Below are 16,968 nucleotides of genomic sequence, written 5' to 3' on the forward strand. Positions count from 1 at the left end.
TCTGCCGCTATGACTGGGATCGAACCCAGGTATCCCAGCTTAGTAATCGAGCGCTTAGTTGATGCTTAGTTTATGAGCGGCAGTTTTTGCTGCGATGCAGGCCCAAGCATCTTATTGTTGTAATGCCTAACTCGGTTGGTGTTCTTTTATGCACATATCTGGCGCGATTGCTCAGGCATCTGTTGCTAACCTTCTGGTCGTGTGTTCGATCCCGTTCGCTGCATCAACTTTTCTACAGGGACGAAATCCAAAAACGCTGGAGTATCATTCGATGCACTTTTTGTTCTACTATTCTCAGCGGCTGGAGAAATTCATTCGATCGCCTGCAAGTGCTGGTAAAAAGAGTGAAATGCTTCCAACTCGCTTGATTCAGTATTTTTGTGCAGTTTCTTACTTACAAATGCCGAACGTAAAGTATGTAATCATACAAAGGAACCCTAAGTGTTTCTTCCTTTTCCTAGAGAAGTCCTGGGCAATATTGCTTTGGTGCATTTCAGCCAGTTTTTTTTGTTTTTTTTGCATTTGGGAGTGCATATGTGGCTACTAATTTTTAAACATTCTTTTCTTTCTTTAGGTAAACCATCATCTGACCCCACACATCCCGACTATGTCCCCTCCATATTTCCTTATCGTGCCTCGGGAAATGTGGCCCAGAAAATTTCTAGGTTCCAACGCGCTGCTCGAAAGGATGGATTGAAGGAAGCATCCAGACCTGCTGCATGTAATCCTGGGCCAAGTGTGCTTGACTGTGGGCTCAACACGACTGGCGCAGGACAAGACACGGATGATACTGCACTATCTGCGACTGCAACTGTTTCCGTGGTAGAGAATTGCCACATGGAAACAGAAACTGATCTCAGCATGCAGAATATATCCCATCTTATTGAAGAGAATGGCAGGCTTAAGCAGCGTTTGGCCTCTCTGGAGGAAGAGTGTTCAGCAGCTAAGCAAAAGGCTGCTGAACTTGAAAACAAGCATACAAACCATGCTATTATAACCAAAGAAGTGGTAATGCAGTCAGCCAAAACAATAAAGTTTTACACAGGGTTTGTATCCACAGCCATGTTCACTGCTTTCCTGCAGTTTGTGCTGTCAGCATGGAAGCCGTCATGTGCCACATGGCTTGATGCAGAAACACAACTCATCATGGTACTCATGAGACTTCGTTTGGGTCTCCTTACCCAAGATTTGTCATGCCGATTTGGCATCTCAAATGGCACTGTCAGTTCAATTTTTCATGCATGGCTTGATGTTCTTGCTGCAAACATGACAAAGTTGATAATCTGGCCTTCCCGACAGACACTTCAAGCTAATCGGCCAGCGGCGTTTCAGGACCCTTTTTTTGATGGTGTAACTGGCATCATTGATTGTACCGAAGTATTCATACAAAGGCCGATATTAATGACAGCAAGGAGCCAGACATATTCTCATTACAAACACCATAGTACAGTAAAAATACTAGTTGTAATATCACCTTCAGGAGCAATAACTTTCGTATCAAAAGCATGGGGAGGCAGGACACCTGACAAGGAGATTACTCTACGCAGTGGTCTCCTAGACAAGGTCAAGGAAGGGGATGTTTTTCTTGTTGACCGAGGATTTAGATGCGGTGAGATGTTTGCTGCACGAGGTGCAACACTTCTCATGCCATCACTGACTAAGAATCGTGCCCAGCTACCTGGTGCTGAGGTCACAACGTCTAGGAAAGTCTCTAGCGTGCGCATCCATGTTGAAAGGGCCATACAAAGATAGAAAGTTTTCAGAATTTTCCAGACTGTGCTGCCTTTGAACTTCGTGAAGAGCGGTGCTGTGAGGAAACATGAATACAGACATGCTGTGATGGAACAGCAAATGCTCATGTGTGTGTGACCATGCTGACAATCATTGCATATAGTTTCATAGCGTGTACTTATGTTTTCGACTACTTCCAGTGTGTCTGCACTACGTGTACACACTCTGTGATAGAACAGCAAGTGCTCATGTGTGTGTGACCATGCTTTTCATTGCATGTATTTATCTTTTCTACTACATCCAATGTATCTGCACTGTGTGTACACAATAATTCATGTTGTTGATGTTGCCCACATTGATCTTTTCACATTTGTTTATTCTATTTTCTTGCACTCTCTGCAATCAATTAATGCATATTGTTTGACTCAGTTTTTAAGTATTTCCTGTTGCTTGTTCTCACATGTTGAGAATTGGGCTTTCTGTTTTCTGCTTGTATAGTTATTCTGTCCTCAGAGCAGGTGTTCAAATTTTTACTTGCTGTTTGCTTCTGTATCAGTTTTTTTTATATGTTCCCTGCTTGGGACGTGAAGGCGTACTGTATTTAAAATCTATTATATTTGAGTTTGCACATCCGACAAATGCATCCGACATTAGTCCTTGAAGTGAACATATTTTGTCAAACAAGCAGTGTTTATCTGCCTTTCGAATGTGATAAAATATAACACTTGGAGTGTTCAGCAAAAAAAAAAAAAACTTGTGCTTAAGTTGAGATGCTGTAAGCTACAGGGTTAGCCTTGAGGTTTCTGCCTACAATTGCTCCACCGTAGCGGCACCTACAGTAACTAAATTACATAATCTGGCGCGAGCGCGACCTGTATGCGAGGCCACCCATTGGACATTGGAAGCGTATAGAGAAGCTTCTGCTGCTCAGATTATGCAACAAACTTAGACCGCTAAGACACAAAGCATCAGTAGGGAACCCACACTCTAACCTTTGAAGGGCAGATTTTTATTCCGACAGGATAACAACAGGTTGAGCCGTACAAGACCCTAGCTTCTTGAGAGCTGCCTGAATGGCAACGCTTTCAGCTGTTGTGGAGGACACGACTTCAGTAAAGCAAACAGACCCGGTACACTTCAAAGAGGGAATGTGAAAAGCAGCAGCACTAGCTCCTCTGGCCTTGTCCTTACTCATCAGCAGTCTGCCCATTATGTTGACATGCAGTGCAAATCCATTGTCGAGGTGTGCGTCTAAGTTTTACACACTTGAGGTGAAACGTTGCCTCACAGAGTGAGCATTCCACAATGTGGCCCAACTTGGTGCCTCGGCAGTGACATGTCTTCTTTGCACGTTCGATTTGACTGAAGATGTGCATTGACTGTAGTTCCGGGAATATGTGGGTGAAAAAAAAGTTTGCTGCCTTGAGTTTAGTAGCTGCCCAAAATGTCTCGTCAAAGCTTATGATTTCTTTTGTTAGAAAAGAACTTGTAAATACCACGAAATATGCCTGACACAGCCCAGTTAGAGCCATTTGAGCCTGAATTTGTGTGTAATAGGCATGGTTATGCTTGAGCTGCAAGTCTTCATTCAGATATGCCAGTTTAGTTAAGCCCTTCGTCAGTGAAGCATCTTTCATAGTTGCAGGGCATTTCACTTCTAGTACTGATTTTGGACAGCATGAACAAGACACTAGTGCATCTGGAGATGCTCCAATAAAAGGCATGCTCCTTGCAATAAAAAGACCACAGTCTCGAAGACTGAAGTCCACATGTTTTTGAGACTCCGTTTCTATAAATGCCTGCACAGCTTTCTTCTCTGTTTCGGAGCCCCACCGCAGGTTGGAAACTTGAGGCGTCTTCACGTATCCCATATTCTCCGCAACAAGGCCTGCTGCACCTGTGCTGCATGTTGCCACACGGTGCATTAAAGAGGCAGTGATCCTCCCTTGACGTTCTTGTAACCATCTTGGTGACCTTGCTTGGCCTCGAGTAGCTTCCTCAAGGCCATCTAAGGCAGACCTGGTGAAAGCCCACAAAGCGCGCTTTGCAAAGCCATGAAATGGCTGCTGCAGTGAGATAGCTGTGATAAAAATAATTGGAAAGCCTTCAACTCATCTCCAGTACCTCATGTCATGAAACTATGCAAGGAAATACCTATTGAAATCATTTGCATATCTCGCTCCCATAAATCATTTCACGGAAAAAAATGAAGATTTTAAATACCACTTGATATACATTGTGCATTGGTCGTGATATTTGTTTTCCTCCTTTATCCTCTTTGGTTTTTTTCGACGTTCTATGACAACTTACATTTGTTAGTATTGTAAAGTAATGTGTCTCACTTGGAATTTGTACTTTTATTTTCATTCTGTAAGCTTGTTTTGCAATTCTGTATGTATTATTGACAAGCAATTCCCCTAGTCTATGCCGTAGTGGCCCCGTACATTAAATAAAAGCCAATTGCTGAGGTAACAAACACCGTTATGGTTTTGTCACCAACTAACAGAGTGAACATCCTGCAAGCAAAAGAAAGTAAGCTCAGTCTGCAGTTTTTAAGGGTTTTAGTTCGTTAGCATTCCTGAGTGTACCTTTCTTTAAATGAATGTTAGCTTCATCTGCTAACTTCCTTATTCTGTGAAAAGTGAGGTATGAAGTAAATCAACATTTCATACCTCGCCACAATACAGGTAACTTTGAAATGACGATGCACTGCAGAGAATCTTGTTTGAAACATCTTTGTTATGCTCATCAATGTTACCAGCTGCACATTTTCCAACAACTAAACTTAAAACTAATCGGTTGGCAAACTGGCAAGCTGTTAAATGGAGGCTGCACCTCTGCCAGGAAAGGACATATGTAAGAGTGGGCATGCACAGCACTTCCTGAAGCTGGTTTATTTGACAAGAAGTGCTATGCAAGCAATGTAGGGCTGTATGTTGCCGTGGCATGATTTTATAACAAAGTGTGCAGACTACTAACAAAACCTAATAGTAGCAACAAGCACACAGCTTTTAGTGCTTTTTCAAACAATTCAAGCAAACGGTTAGGCAATTCTGGTGTGCTTGAAACAATATTTCCCTCATAACAGTGTGATCACATAGCGGCACACACGAACAGTTATGCCAATGCACTAACAACCACTAAGCCACCCCCGCCTTTCTAGTTTCATTCAGCAGACTGATCATTTTAGTTTTGTACATTTTGATTATTTTTACACAGTTGTGAGCATTGTTTTTTTTATCCATATGTAGACAACACGATGCATACATTACAATGCATCCCTGGGGAACGCCGTTCTCTTGTGTGAAAGTTACGGAGAGTTGCTCGCAGGCGGACTCGGAATGTGCGGTTTGCAAGGAGGTCGCTCAAGATGTTCAGCATCCAGCCGCGGACACCTAGCTCTGCTAGGTCATGGAGGATGCCAAGCGGACACCTAGCTCTGCTAGGTCATGGAGGATGCCAAACTTCCATGTGGTATCGTAGGCCTTCTCCAGGTCGAAGACCCCGATACAGTGCTGTTTGTGAATGAACACCTCTCGGATTGTGTTTTCAAGGCGGACAAGGTGACTAGTGGTCGAGCATTCCTTTGTAAATCCACACTGATGTATGTCTAAATGTTGTCAGAATTCAAGAACAAAGGTTAGTCTAATGTTTACTATACTTTCGAAAGATCCAGAAATGCAGCTGGTGAGTTACAGATTTGTAACTGCTAGGACTTGTTGGTGGTTTTCCGGGTTTCAAAAAGGTACGACTGCTTTCGTCCACTCTTCAGGTATTCTGCGAGTTATTCATATATTATTGAAGAATTTCAAAAGTGCCTCTACGGCAGCGTCAGAGAGATGGGCAAGCATAGTGTAATGCACATTGTCTGGGCCTGGCGCTGTCTTTTTACCGGAAGATAATACTTTTTTTTAATTCTTGCATTGTGATAGACTGGTTATAGAGCTGATGCATGCTTGCTCCAGATGGAAGTTTTTGTTTTTCCACTATTGCTTTGTACTTCTGGAATGTGTTTGTGTAATTGGATGAAGTTGAAACTTCAGCAAAATGCTCGCCCAATATGTTGGTCTGTTCTTCTAATGATGCTTGTGTTCCGGGTGTTGTCAATAGGGGAAGTGTGAAACGGGTATGGTCACTACTGAATCTACGAACCTTTTCCCACATTTTCTTTGAGGTTATTGAGCTGTTTATTGAGGACACATATTTCTGCCACAAGTATTTCTCGGCATTTCTTCGAACGAATCGTGCTCTGGCCTTGGCCCTCTTAAAGGCAAGCAAGTTCTCTGCTGTAGGATACCGACGCAGAGAGCCCCCAAGCTTTATATTGTTGTTTTTTTGCCAGTGTGCATTCTTGTGTACACCGTACTTTGTTTCTTGTGTATGAGTCCTGTTGTTCGTGGCATAGCTAGTGTAGTGGCAGATATTATGCATGTAGTAAACAAGACTTATTCATAGGAAATGCAGTGCACCGGAAATTTATATTTTTGCAATGCATGTAGCATGAAACGCTTACCAATAAAAATATAACTTCACTATGATCTAGTGTAAAAGAAGAACAACATTCAGGATGAATGTCCTGGAATGCTAAGCAGACTTTTTCATACGCAATGCAGTGCACCAGAAATTGACTTTTTTACAGTGCGCGTGGCATAAAACATTTATGCATGAAAAATAACAGCACTATAGTCTAGTTTAAAAAAAGATTCGTGGATGAACGGCCTAAAATGCAAAGTTGTACCGTATGCTCATAGTAACGCAGCATCAAACAAGAGCGGAACCTCACTTGTGGATATTGTCGCGCATAGTTTCCCGCTGTGCACATAGATCGACGTAAGCAATGCGGAGCACGGCGATGTTCAGGCATAAAAGGGTGAATTCCGGGTGCTCCGTGATGCAGCCCTCTGGATGAGCCTCGACGATGAGGTCTATCTCACGGCAGCACACACACTCAAGCTCCGCAAAGTTCGACAGAACTGCACCTGAAACAACAGCGAAGTTACAATGCAAAAAGAAAAACAAGCTGACTGGGTACGCATATCTGCAGCAGCAATGCAAACTTTACTTGTGACCATAGCATTCACCCAGTTAGTGACTAAGAGGATTTATCATCACAGCACCTCGTGACGGTAGGCGACATAGCTGCTGCCAGCTTTTAAACGTTGCTTTTGTGCACCGTGCAGTCATATGCTACAGAGGAGGAAGAAGAACACGCCTATGGCTAGCTAATGTTGCACGACCCTCAATATTAGCAAACGAAGAGGCTGGGCAGCACTACGATCTACGAGGACTATTACAATGGAGACCACTTATAATGTAACCACTTTTAGCGCGGAACCAAATATAACGTGGGTTTTTTGACCACCAGTGTTCCCGCCATTGAACTCAACGTATAGGCTGACAACTTAATACGCAGACACGCGAACCAGAATCCCGGCCATAGCGTGTTTTTTACGGTTGAAGGTCGCAGCGCAACCATGAAATTCGGGCACAGAACGCAGCTTTGCTCCCCGTTTTACCAACGAAGTATATATGTGCGGAGGTACGGGCAACGGCGAAAAAAGAGCGTGGCGGACCGGTGGATGTGCGCCACGAAACGAGAGAAGGAGAAGGAGCAGGCGGCCCCTATGCGATGCCCAAGGGAAGGCAAGCGCATACTTGTCATGGTAGCAACGCCCAATCTGGGCGTGTGCTGCACACAGTGCAGGGTAGAACTAGCAACGCAGCAGAGCACAGCCGTCGTCGTTTTTTTTTCACTGCAGTCTCTTTGTTGTCTTCGGTGCGTGCACGCCGTGCATAATGATGGTGGCGGCATCTTCAAGGGGCGTCAAAAAGCAGCATGTTTTATCGATTGAAACGAAGGAACGTGTGATCAAGGACGTCGAGAGCGGAATGAAGATTGGTTTATGGGGGTTTAACGTCCCAAAGCGACTCAGGCTATGAGGTACACCGTAGTGAAGGGCTCCGGGAATTTCGACCACCTGGGGTTCTTTAACGTGCACTGACATCGCACAGTACACAGGCCTCTAGAATTTCGCCTCCATCGAAATTCGACCGCCGCGGCCGGGATCGAACCAGCATCTTTCGGGCCAGCAGCCGAGCGCCATAACCACTCAGCCACCGCGACGGCTAAGAGCGGAATGAAGAAGGCATCGGTGGCGGCGAAATACGGGATATCCGATGCAACCGTGTCGACTATCTTTCAAGAATCGGGAGAAGGTGCGGCAGCAACTGCAGCAAGGTTCGTCTTCACAATCATGAAAGAGAATTCGTGCGTCTAATTACGAAGGCGTGGACGCGGCACTTTTCAGGTGGTTTCGAGAAGTGCGGGCTCAGAGCATACTAGTAAGTGGCCCCATGCTCCAACAAAAAAGCTAGGTGCTTTGGTGTTCTTTTAGGCCGCGATGACTTAAATCCACTTAATGGATGGATTCAACGGTTCAAAGACCATCATGGCATCAGCGGCAAAGTTGTGTGCGGAGAAAAGTGGAGAAGATAACGACGAGTCCATCGCGGTCTGGCTCCGCTTAAATGTAGAAACTATACCATCGAAATAAGCTGACAGGGAGATATACAATGCCGACGAAGCAGCCAAATTTTATAACCTACTGCCGAACCAGACTCTCGCGCTGAGAGGCGAACCCCGCTCTGGCCGAAAGTCTTCAAAGGAGCGCGTAACTGTGCTGTTTCGCACAAATATGGACGGCAGCGGCAAGCGTCAACTGTTTGTCATTAGAAAATCGGCGAGGCCGCGTTGCTTCAAAAAGCGAGAGTACCTGCCAGTGACGTACAAAGCAAACAAAGAAGTGTGGATGGCGCAGGAAAGGTTTACGAGCTGGCATTACAAGTTTGATGAGGATATGGTGGCAGAGAAGCGGCGCATTGTGCTTATCCTTGACAATTGCACTGCTCATAATGTTCAGCCAAAGTTGCCTGCAGTCAACTTGAAATTTTTGCCAGCAAACACTACCGCTAAAAGTAAGGGCGTCATCGCCAGGGCATCATCGCCACTGTAAAGGTGCTCTACAAGAAGTGCATCTGCGAAAGAGTTTGCTTAACATGCAACAGCAGCAGCCCCTTAAGGTGCACTCAAGGGGTGCCATCGACATGGTTGTTGCTTCGTGGTGGCAGTTGAAAGCCGAAACAATAAGTGCTTTCGAAAGGCTGGAATTGTACATGATGAGGCTCTTCAAGCCGATGAGCAGAGCAACGTTGCTGTTGATGGGGCAGTCAATGCCGACGACATGTGGTCCGGCCTTGTTAAGAGTAACTTTGTTTCTGCAGCGGACACTTTTAAAGAATATGCAGATGCTGATGAAAATGAGTTCGCTGCCTGTGAGGAAGCAAGCACGGATGATGTGATTCTCGCAGCGCTGCGCAGTGGTGTGTAGCTTGCAACCGAAGATGAGTCAGACAGCGAGGACGATGTAGACCTGATGCCAGATGTGCCGTGCAAAGATGCGTTCGAATACCTGAGCAGAGTGAAAATGTACTGCGTGAAAAACAGTTTGAGCGACAAAGCGCTTCAATGTTTAACTCTTTCCAGCACGGTGGTTACCTCAGATGACCACCTTTTCAAATTTTTTTTTCAGCGCCGCACAGTGGTAAAATTTATAACCACTAGCGCCACTTTTTTTCGCTACTTTCTTTCTGTTCATACCAGGTAGAGCCACCTCCTTGGTTGTATTGCTTTTTTTGTTTTTTACATGCAGCAATCGAAATGGAGCTACGTGCGATTGATCCCAAACTTTTTACAAATCTCAAGGTGAGTACACATAGTATGGCATAAATAACTATATAATTTACAGCTTGCATGTGCAGAAGAGCTGCTGTACAAATCAGACGGAGTGTCAGGGCCTAATTGTGCTGTGGCTGAGCATTACGATGGTGGTCACCTCAGGTGACCACCATGACTGAAGGGTCTTGTATGCATAATTTTGCTTTTGCTTGCAGAACCCACTTTGAAGACATTTCATCGGATCCTGATAGCTATGCTGGTGGTGATATGTCCAGTGACAGTGACGACGAGTGGGAGCCGAGCACTTCTGATAAGAGTGCGTACCAGCGCCACAAAGGAAGCCCGCGATCATGCCGTGAGTGATTCATCGGACTCGGAAAGCGATGAAGAAACGTCGCACACTCCTGGCACAGTCCCTATATGGAGTCAGAGCTACAGGGTATCTCCACCCCTTTCATTTATGTGCCAAACGGGCGTGCCTCAACGCATCCAGGACCTTGAAGTGAGCACTCCTTTTGAGGTATTTCGCATTTTGTGGAGAGACTCGTTCACAGAATCGCTAGCATTTCAGACAAACCTGTATGCTCAGCAAGAAAACAAGCCATATAAGCCGACCACAGCAAAAGAATTGCACACATTTTTAGGAATAAATCTTTTGATGGGCATCAAAAGAACCCCGAGTTATCGAGACCACCGGTCTAGTGCTCCGGACCTTCATGATCCGTTCATATCAAACCTGACAGTGAATCGGTTTGGATGGTTGCTATCTCATCTCCATATAAATGACAATAATCTGCACCCCCACAGGAAAGATCCGCGTTTTGACAAGCTCTATAAAGTGCGACCACTCGTGAATGAACTGTCGGTGACATTTGCCGCCAGCTATTTGCCAGCTGAATTTTTGGCGATTGACGAGTCGATGATAAAATTCAAGGGGAGAAGCTCCCTCAAGCAATACATGCCGAAAAATCCGTGAAACGAGGGTACAAGGTATGGATGCTGTGGTATGGATGCTGAAGTTCGACATTTATACAGGAAAGTCAGACAATGGTGTGCAGCGTGAGTTGGGTGCCAGAGTTGTAAAAAGCCTTACTGAAGAATGTGCTGGCAGGCACCACAGTGTGTTTTTCGACAACTACTTCACCAGCTACCCACTCCTCAAGGAGTTGAGAGATGCCACCATATATGCATGTGGAACGGTGAATGCAAAAAACCGAAAACACTTGCTGCCGCTGCAGCAGGCGGATAAAACAATGAAAAGAGGCGACACCGACTGGTCTGTTAGTGATGACGGCTTGGCGTGCCTGAAGTGGAAGGACAAGCGAGTTGTCCACTTGCTGTCGAACTACCATGATCCTGAACTTCGATCTCATGTAGAAAGAAAAAACAGGGATGGAACGCTCACAAAGGTCGAATGCCCAGATGCACTATAAGGCTACAATCAAAACATGAATTTTGTCGATAAATTCGACCAACGAAAAAACCAATATCAGATTGATCGGAAGTAAAAAAAATGGTGGCACCGAATTTTTTTTCATTTCCTCGACTGCTGCGTCGTGAACGCCTTCCTAATATTCAGTGAACTGGAAGGGGTTCAGAAGATGAGCTTGAAAGATTTTAGAAGAGACATAATCTGTTCATTCACCACAGAAGCACAAGTCTGTTCCCCAAAAAAAAGACAGTCAAGCAGCCGTGTAGTAGAAATAAAGAGGTGGAAGCCATATGTAGCTCCAGTTGTCCGGGCCACGGAATCAAAGCACCAAACCAAGAGGTGCACGCCGAGGCGGTGTGCGAAATGCAGCACAAGAGCAAACCCATCAAGAACGACATGGATGTGCGAAACGTGCAACGTTCCTCTTTGTCTAAGAGAGGACAAAAAGTGTTTTGCCGAGTTTCACAGAAAGTGAACGGAGACCCCATTCCGGCACGGTGGTTACCTCAGGTGACCACATCAGATTGTCAATGTTGCCATATGTATTTTTTTTATTTTTGCTTATATCTATTTTCTGAAGGCCCTTGTGCAGTTTGTGCAATAAAATTCAGTTTTCTTGCAAAAACAAACCTCTGTGCCTCAAAGAGTTAAGCCTTGTTGAGGTTAGTTAGTTAGTTATATTGATTTTAATGGCGCAAAAGCAACTTAGGCTATGATGTGCCAAACACACGGTTAGAGCTTTTGTTAAAGGTTACGCTTTTTATATCTAAAGTTTGTATAAAACATTGGCTTCTCTGAGAAATTTAAAAATGCTAGAAAAATCAACCAGTGCTTGATTCCCTAAAGGTAACATGGGGTGTAGTGGGATGTATTCATTGTACAATGTTGTGAAATATTTTTTCCTCAGTTGTTCCAGTTTTTTGCATACAATTAAAATGTGGTTTACCGTGAGTTCATCGCCACACATTTCGCAGAGAGGTTTGCCTTTTTTTGTCAGTAAGAAGTTGTGAGTAAGGTGTGTGTGTCCAATGCGTAGTCGACACAAAATAACTTCTATGAAACGCTCCTGATGTGTACATGATCTCCATTGTCCCAAAACAGGTTTTATAGAATGTAGTTTGTTGTTTGTTTGTTCGTCCCATGCAATCTGCCACTTATTCCTGAGTTTACTGTGCAGTAATTTAGAAAAATCCCTCTGTGGTATGTTAACTTGTTTTATATGGCCAATTCTAGCTTGTGCTGCGCAAGCATCTGCTCTCTCATTACCTAAAATTCCAACATGGCTAGGGACCCAGCAGAATATAATGTTATGTTTTTGCTTTGTAATTTTAACTATGTTATGTATGATTTTTCCTATTATGGGTTCAGCAGCGTTTGTAGAATGCAGCGCTTTTAGCATACTGAGTGAATCGGTGTAAATGATGCTATTTTTTATGTTTTGTTTTACTATTTGTTCTACAGCTACAAAGATGGCATAACACTCCGCAGTAAAAACCGATGCATACTGTGGCAATCGTATCATTTTTTCATTTGTTCCTTGAATTACTGCACTTCCGACATGACTTTCTGTTTTTGAGCCATCAGTGTAAAATTCGGTGTGTCATATTTTTCTTGTAGTGCAAAGAACTCTTGCAGTATGTGCTCGTGTGGTATTTTCTCTTTGTTTAAGTGTGTCAATGTGAAGTCACACACTGAAGGAAGGCTGTACCATGGTGGTAGATATTCATGTCTTTGTGCAATATTAGGTAGGGCGTCCAGCACTGCTAAGTCATCACATTTATCTTCAAAGCGCATTATTAGTGGCCTGATAAAATGTGGTTTATTATTGAATAATCTCCTAGATGGGCACTTGGTAACAATGGGATAGCAGAGATGTTTAGGGAGAAAACGGGTTTTTAGGATGTACGTCATGTTAGTGTGACTCTTCTATCCTCTAGTGTGGGCTCATTAGCATCAACGTAAAGACTCTTTACCGGGGATGTTCTATATGCTCCAGTTGATAGGCGCAAACCAAGATTATGAACAGGGTCCAGTCGATTCAAGTAGGATGCTCTTGCTGAACCATATACTATGCACCCGTAGTCCAGCTTGGAGCGCACCAAAGAGCGGTATATTTGTAATAGGCATGCTCTATCGGACCCCCACCATTTTCGCGAGAGTACCTTTAATACATTGAGGGCTTGGGATGCTTTCTTTTTAAGGTTGTTAATGTGTTAATGTTTTTAAGGTTGTTAATGTGTTGTTAAAGATAGCTGGCGTGCGACTTCCTCACGTACAAACTGCTGGATGCTCTGGAGGAGCGACTGTTGGTCCAGAGCCCCGTCCCCTGGCAGAACCAATCTGCAAAGTGCGGCCTCCTGTAAGCCTGTACGCCGGGTAGAAAGGCATTGTTTGCGCAGCTCATCGAAGCTTTGGCAGTAGCCGATGACACCGGAGACAGTCTGGGGATCTTTGGCGACGAGCATCTGGAAGGCATCATCCTCAATGCCTTTCATAATGTGTCTGATCTTGTCAGCCTCGCTCATAGAAGGGTTGACACGCTTGCAGAGGTCGACGACATCTTCTATATAACTGGTGAAGTTTTCACCGGTTTGCTGGACCCGACTTCGCAAGCGATGCTCGGCGCGAAGCTTTCGCACGGCGGGACGGCCAGACTTCTGTCAGACTGGTTTTTAGAGCTGCCCAGCTTGAGATGTCAGCCTCGTGGTTTTGAAACCAGAGATTGGCTACGTCGCTCAGATAAAAGATAACGTTGGTGAGCTTGACGCTATCGTCCCACTTGTTGTATGCGCTTACGCGTTCATAGGAGGCCAACCAATCCTCCACATCCCTGTCATCTGTGCCGCTGAAGATGGTCGGGTCACGCTGCCGCGCTGCGCCGGAACAGAAGACAGCCGACGGAAGCGGTGAAGCGGTTTGGGTGACGGTCTCAGGCATTGCAGAGGTGGTAGTCAATGCGCGGGTGCGAAGCTCCAGGGAGAGGGATCGTTGGCACCTCCACCACTTGTAATAAGAACACAGCACACTACTAATACAGCACACACAGCACACCACAGTAATAAGAGCACAGCACAGTAATAAGCACAGCGTCACGAACAACCAGCCGAACCGTCCAGGCACACAACAGAGACCGCGTTCAGTCCAGAGCACGCACGAGCGACCGAGCGTTCGGCGCTCGAGCTTCGGAGTGTTCGGCGCTCAAGCTTCGCAATGTTCGGCGCTTCTCGTCGTCTTCTTCGTTGAGCGCCAGCCTCTGAAGATTCTAAAGCCCGTGTCCAGTCTTACAAGAGAATCTGACAAGTCACCAGATCCTGGACATTGGAAGCTGTGGACTCCATGTTGTCAATGGCGCATTTAAAACAGGCCACTCTGCGACGCACTGGGATCTGGTAGCATTTCTTCATGGGAGCTATAATCTCTTCAAGTGTGTGCCAGCACGTCGCGCAGACTACACTCACTACACGGGCAGTGTTGTGTTCCCGTTGAAGTTCTGCCCAGTAAGGTGGCTCGAGAATAGGAAGGTGACCTCGAGAGCGCTTCACGTTATTCCAAACTTAGTGAAATATGTGGAAAGCTCAAAGGAAGCAAAAAAGTCGCCAGCATGCGCTAGCTTCAGCACTGTTGTAAAGGCAGTAGGTGACGGATGCCGCCTGTGAAATTGGCTTTTATGCTGTCAATTGCAGAAGAACTCGAGCCACTTCTAGCTGAATTTCAGACGAACGAGCCCATGCTGCCGTTCATTGCTCCTGCTCTGGATCGCCTATTACGGTCATTGCTTGCTAGTAGAATGATCCAGAAAGAGATCCTACAAGCTGCTTACGATTTACTTAAACAACCGAGATAACATGGTTGCTGCTGCTGCATTCGACATTGGCTTTGCTACGAAAAATGAGCTTCGCAAGATCCCAAAACCGCCACGACTGTGCTCAGCTTCAAAAAAGACTATTTCCTTTGTGAAGAGGTGTTCACAAAAGGTGATGGAAAGGTCCCCTTTGCAATACAAGTTGACCAGAGGTGCGAGCTCCTTGAACCCTACTAGTGCATTGTCCCCAGCGGCTGGTGCCAAAAAGCTGTGCATTGCACTGGAGGTGCTAACGGAGCACCATTGGCTGACTGGCTTGGAATCTGAACATACCCACCATTCCTATATTGAGGTATGCTCATTGAGCTCTGTAGAGGTGGCATTGAGGAGCTTTGACAGAAAGGAACAGAAGTTGGATGCACTCTGGATTGAGTTGTGTTCACGCGACCATAAAGAGTTATTTTCGTTCGTCAAGCTAACTCTTTGCATGTCTCATGGCAATGCAGCTGTGGAACGAGGATTTTCTGTAAACAAAGATTGCCTTGTCGAAAACCTCAAAGAAGAGTCGCTGATTGCACAAAGAGCGATGTATGACGCAGTTTCAGATGTTGGAGAGGTTGCCAAAAATGATGTTACAAACACGATGCAAATGGTTCGCAGTGCCAATGCCCGATGGAAGGAGTTGCAAGGAAAAGCTGGCTGTCTTGCTGCCCAGGATGAAAGAAAGCTGCTTCTCAATCAGCAGGCTAACAAAAAAACTCTGCCTGTTGTTGCGCACTCTGTAGCTTACATGGCACACTCCACACGTCACTTAAAGCTGTTGGCGCTTCTCTAAGCTACCTTGGGTTTTGGCAAGTGACTTACAGTCTGTACAGTAGAAATGAAACAATGTCAGTCAATTCTACACCATAGAACTTCTTGAATAAATATCGGCTTTCCGGAAAAGCTTTTCTTTCCAAAAGGTTGTTGAACAATTTTTGGATTTCTTCCACAACAGTCCATGAAAGCCCAAACATCGAGTTTAAGTCCAGAAGCATCATGTAGGCGTCCTCTCGGGTGATTGTCGCGCCGTCGATGAATGAAACACTCAGCTTCTCGTCGGGATACCTCGGACCAGCATCTGAATTCTCACAGTGCTCCTTCTCACACCAATCTTCCATTGAAAAGGGCGATGCTGGCGACGTGAAAGAGTCGTCCGACGTGCCTGTATCCTCCATGCATACATCGCTGAAATCCTCACTCTGTAGTGAGCTCCAGTTTCATCATCACTACTCTTAGGCCCGAATTCTGAAACAATCCTAACCTTAGGCCATTTACCTACCTTCTGCAAGGAGCCCTACATGCTCCCTAAACGTAAGGTGACCTCAGAAGACCATCGCGGATTCCAAAAGCTTCCTTTCGCCTTCCCTGTGGAAGCAGCAGCTCACCAAAGGAAGCGGACCCGAAGTGATTGCTGGTTCCGAGGATACGTTCAAGAAATGTGAAAAATTCACAGTTAATTGTCAAAGTAAACTGCCGGCGCTGCGAAATTTACATTTATACTTTTATACCTGGACATAAACTCAGCTTGTTTTGTTAACAGGTTAAAAATTATTTTTAAAAAGCTGCATTGGGCAGTAAAGCGAGCTGAGGCTGGCAACTGGTAGCATCTGAAGCGTCATTTTTTTTGTTGTTTGGACATCGCTTGGTTGTATTGGTTTTGTACTATGCTTGCATTTGCCATGCCATGGAAGTTTTATTTCACTGAAGAAGAGAAGGTCTTGCTGACCAATCTTGTAAAAATGCACAGCAGCTTAATCGAGTGCAAAAAAAACGGATGCTGTTTCCCTGAACGCGAAGGCAAAAGCATGGGAGCGGCTATGCATTCAGTACTACAGCATGCCGCACGTGTGTCCCCGTGAAGTCAAACAACTAAAAAAATTATGAGATAATCTCAAACAAAAACTGAAGAAGGCAAAGGCGCAGCAGAACAGAAGCGTGATGGGCACAGGTACGTTTTCGTTTTTTTTCCCACATCATTTTTTAAGCACATCATTTCTTGAGCCGTTCACGCAATACATGGGCGATAATTCCGTGCACATTGCTCACGCGATACAGAAGGATCACTATAAGTATAGTGAGTGCAAGAAGTTTGATGCATCTGCGATGTACTTTACAATCGAAGATAACAGCAAGAAGATTGTTTAGTATTTATGTGAACGCATGAAAGAGAGCCACTATCATGCAGAGGACTTTACATCCAAATTTAATACATGAGACACAAATAGA

At 45.0% G+C, this 16,968-nt stretch overlaps 1 protein-coding gene and 2 pseudogenes across 1 annotated transcript in view; 2 read left to right on the forward strand and 1 right to left on the reverse strand.

The window, feature by feature from the left end:
• LOC144121783 (uncharacterized) overlaps positions 1-16,968 on the reverse strand; it is a 101,771-nt gene that overhangs the window by 13,637 nt on the left and 71,166 nt on the right. The gene's annotated exons all lie outside the window — the stretch shown is intronic.
• On the forward strand, positions 8,788-9,829 carry LOC144118692 (uncharacterized; annotated as a pseudogene).
• LOC144118710 (uncharacterized) lies at positions 10,459-15,535 on the forward strand (annotated as a pseudogene).

This window comes from Amblyomma americanum, chromosome 2 (genome assembly GCF_052857255.1).
Source record: "Amblyomma americanum isolate KBUSLIRL-KWMA chromosome 2, ASM5285725v1, whole genome shotgun sequence".
NCBI lineage: Eukaryota > Metazoa > Arthropoda > Arachnida > Ixodida > Ixodidae > Amblyomma > Amblyomma americanum.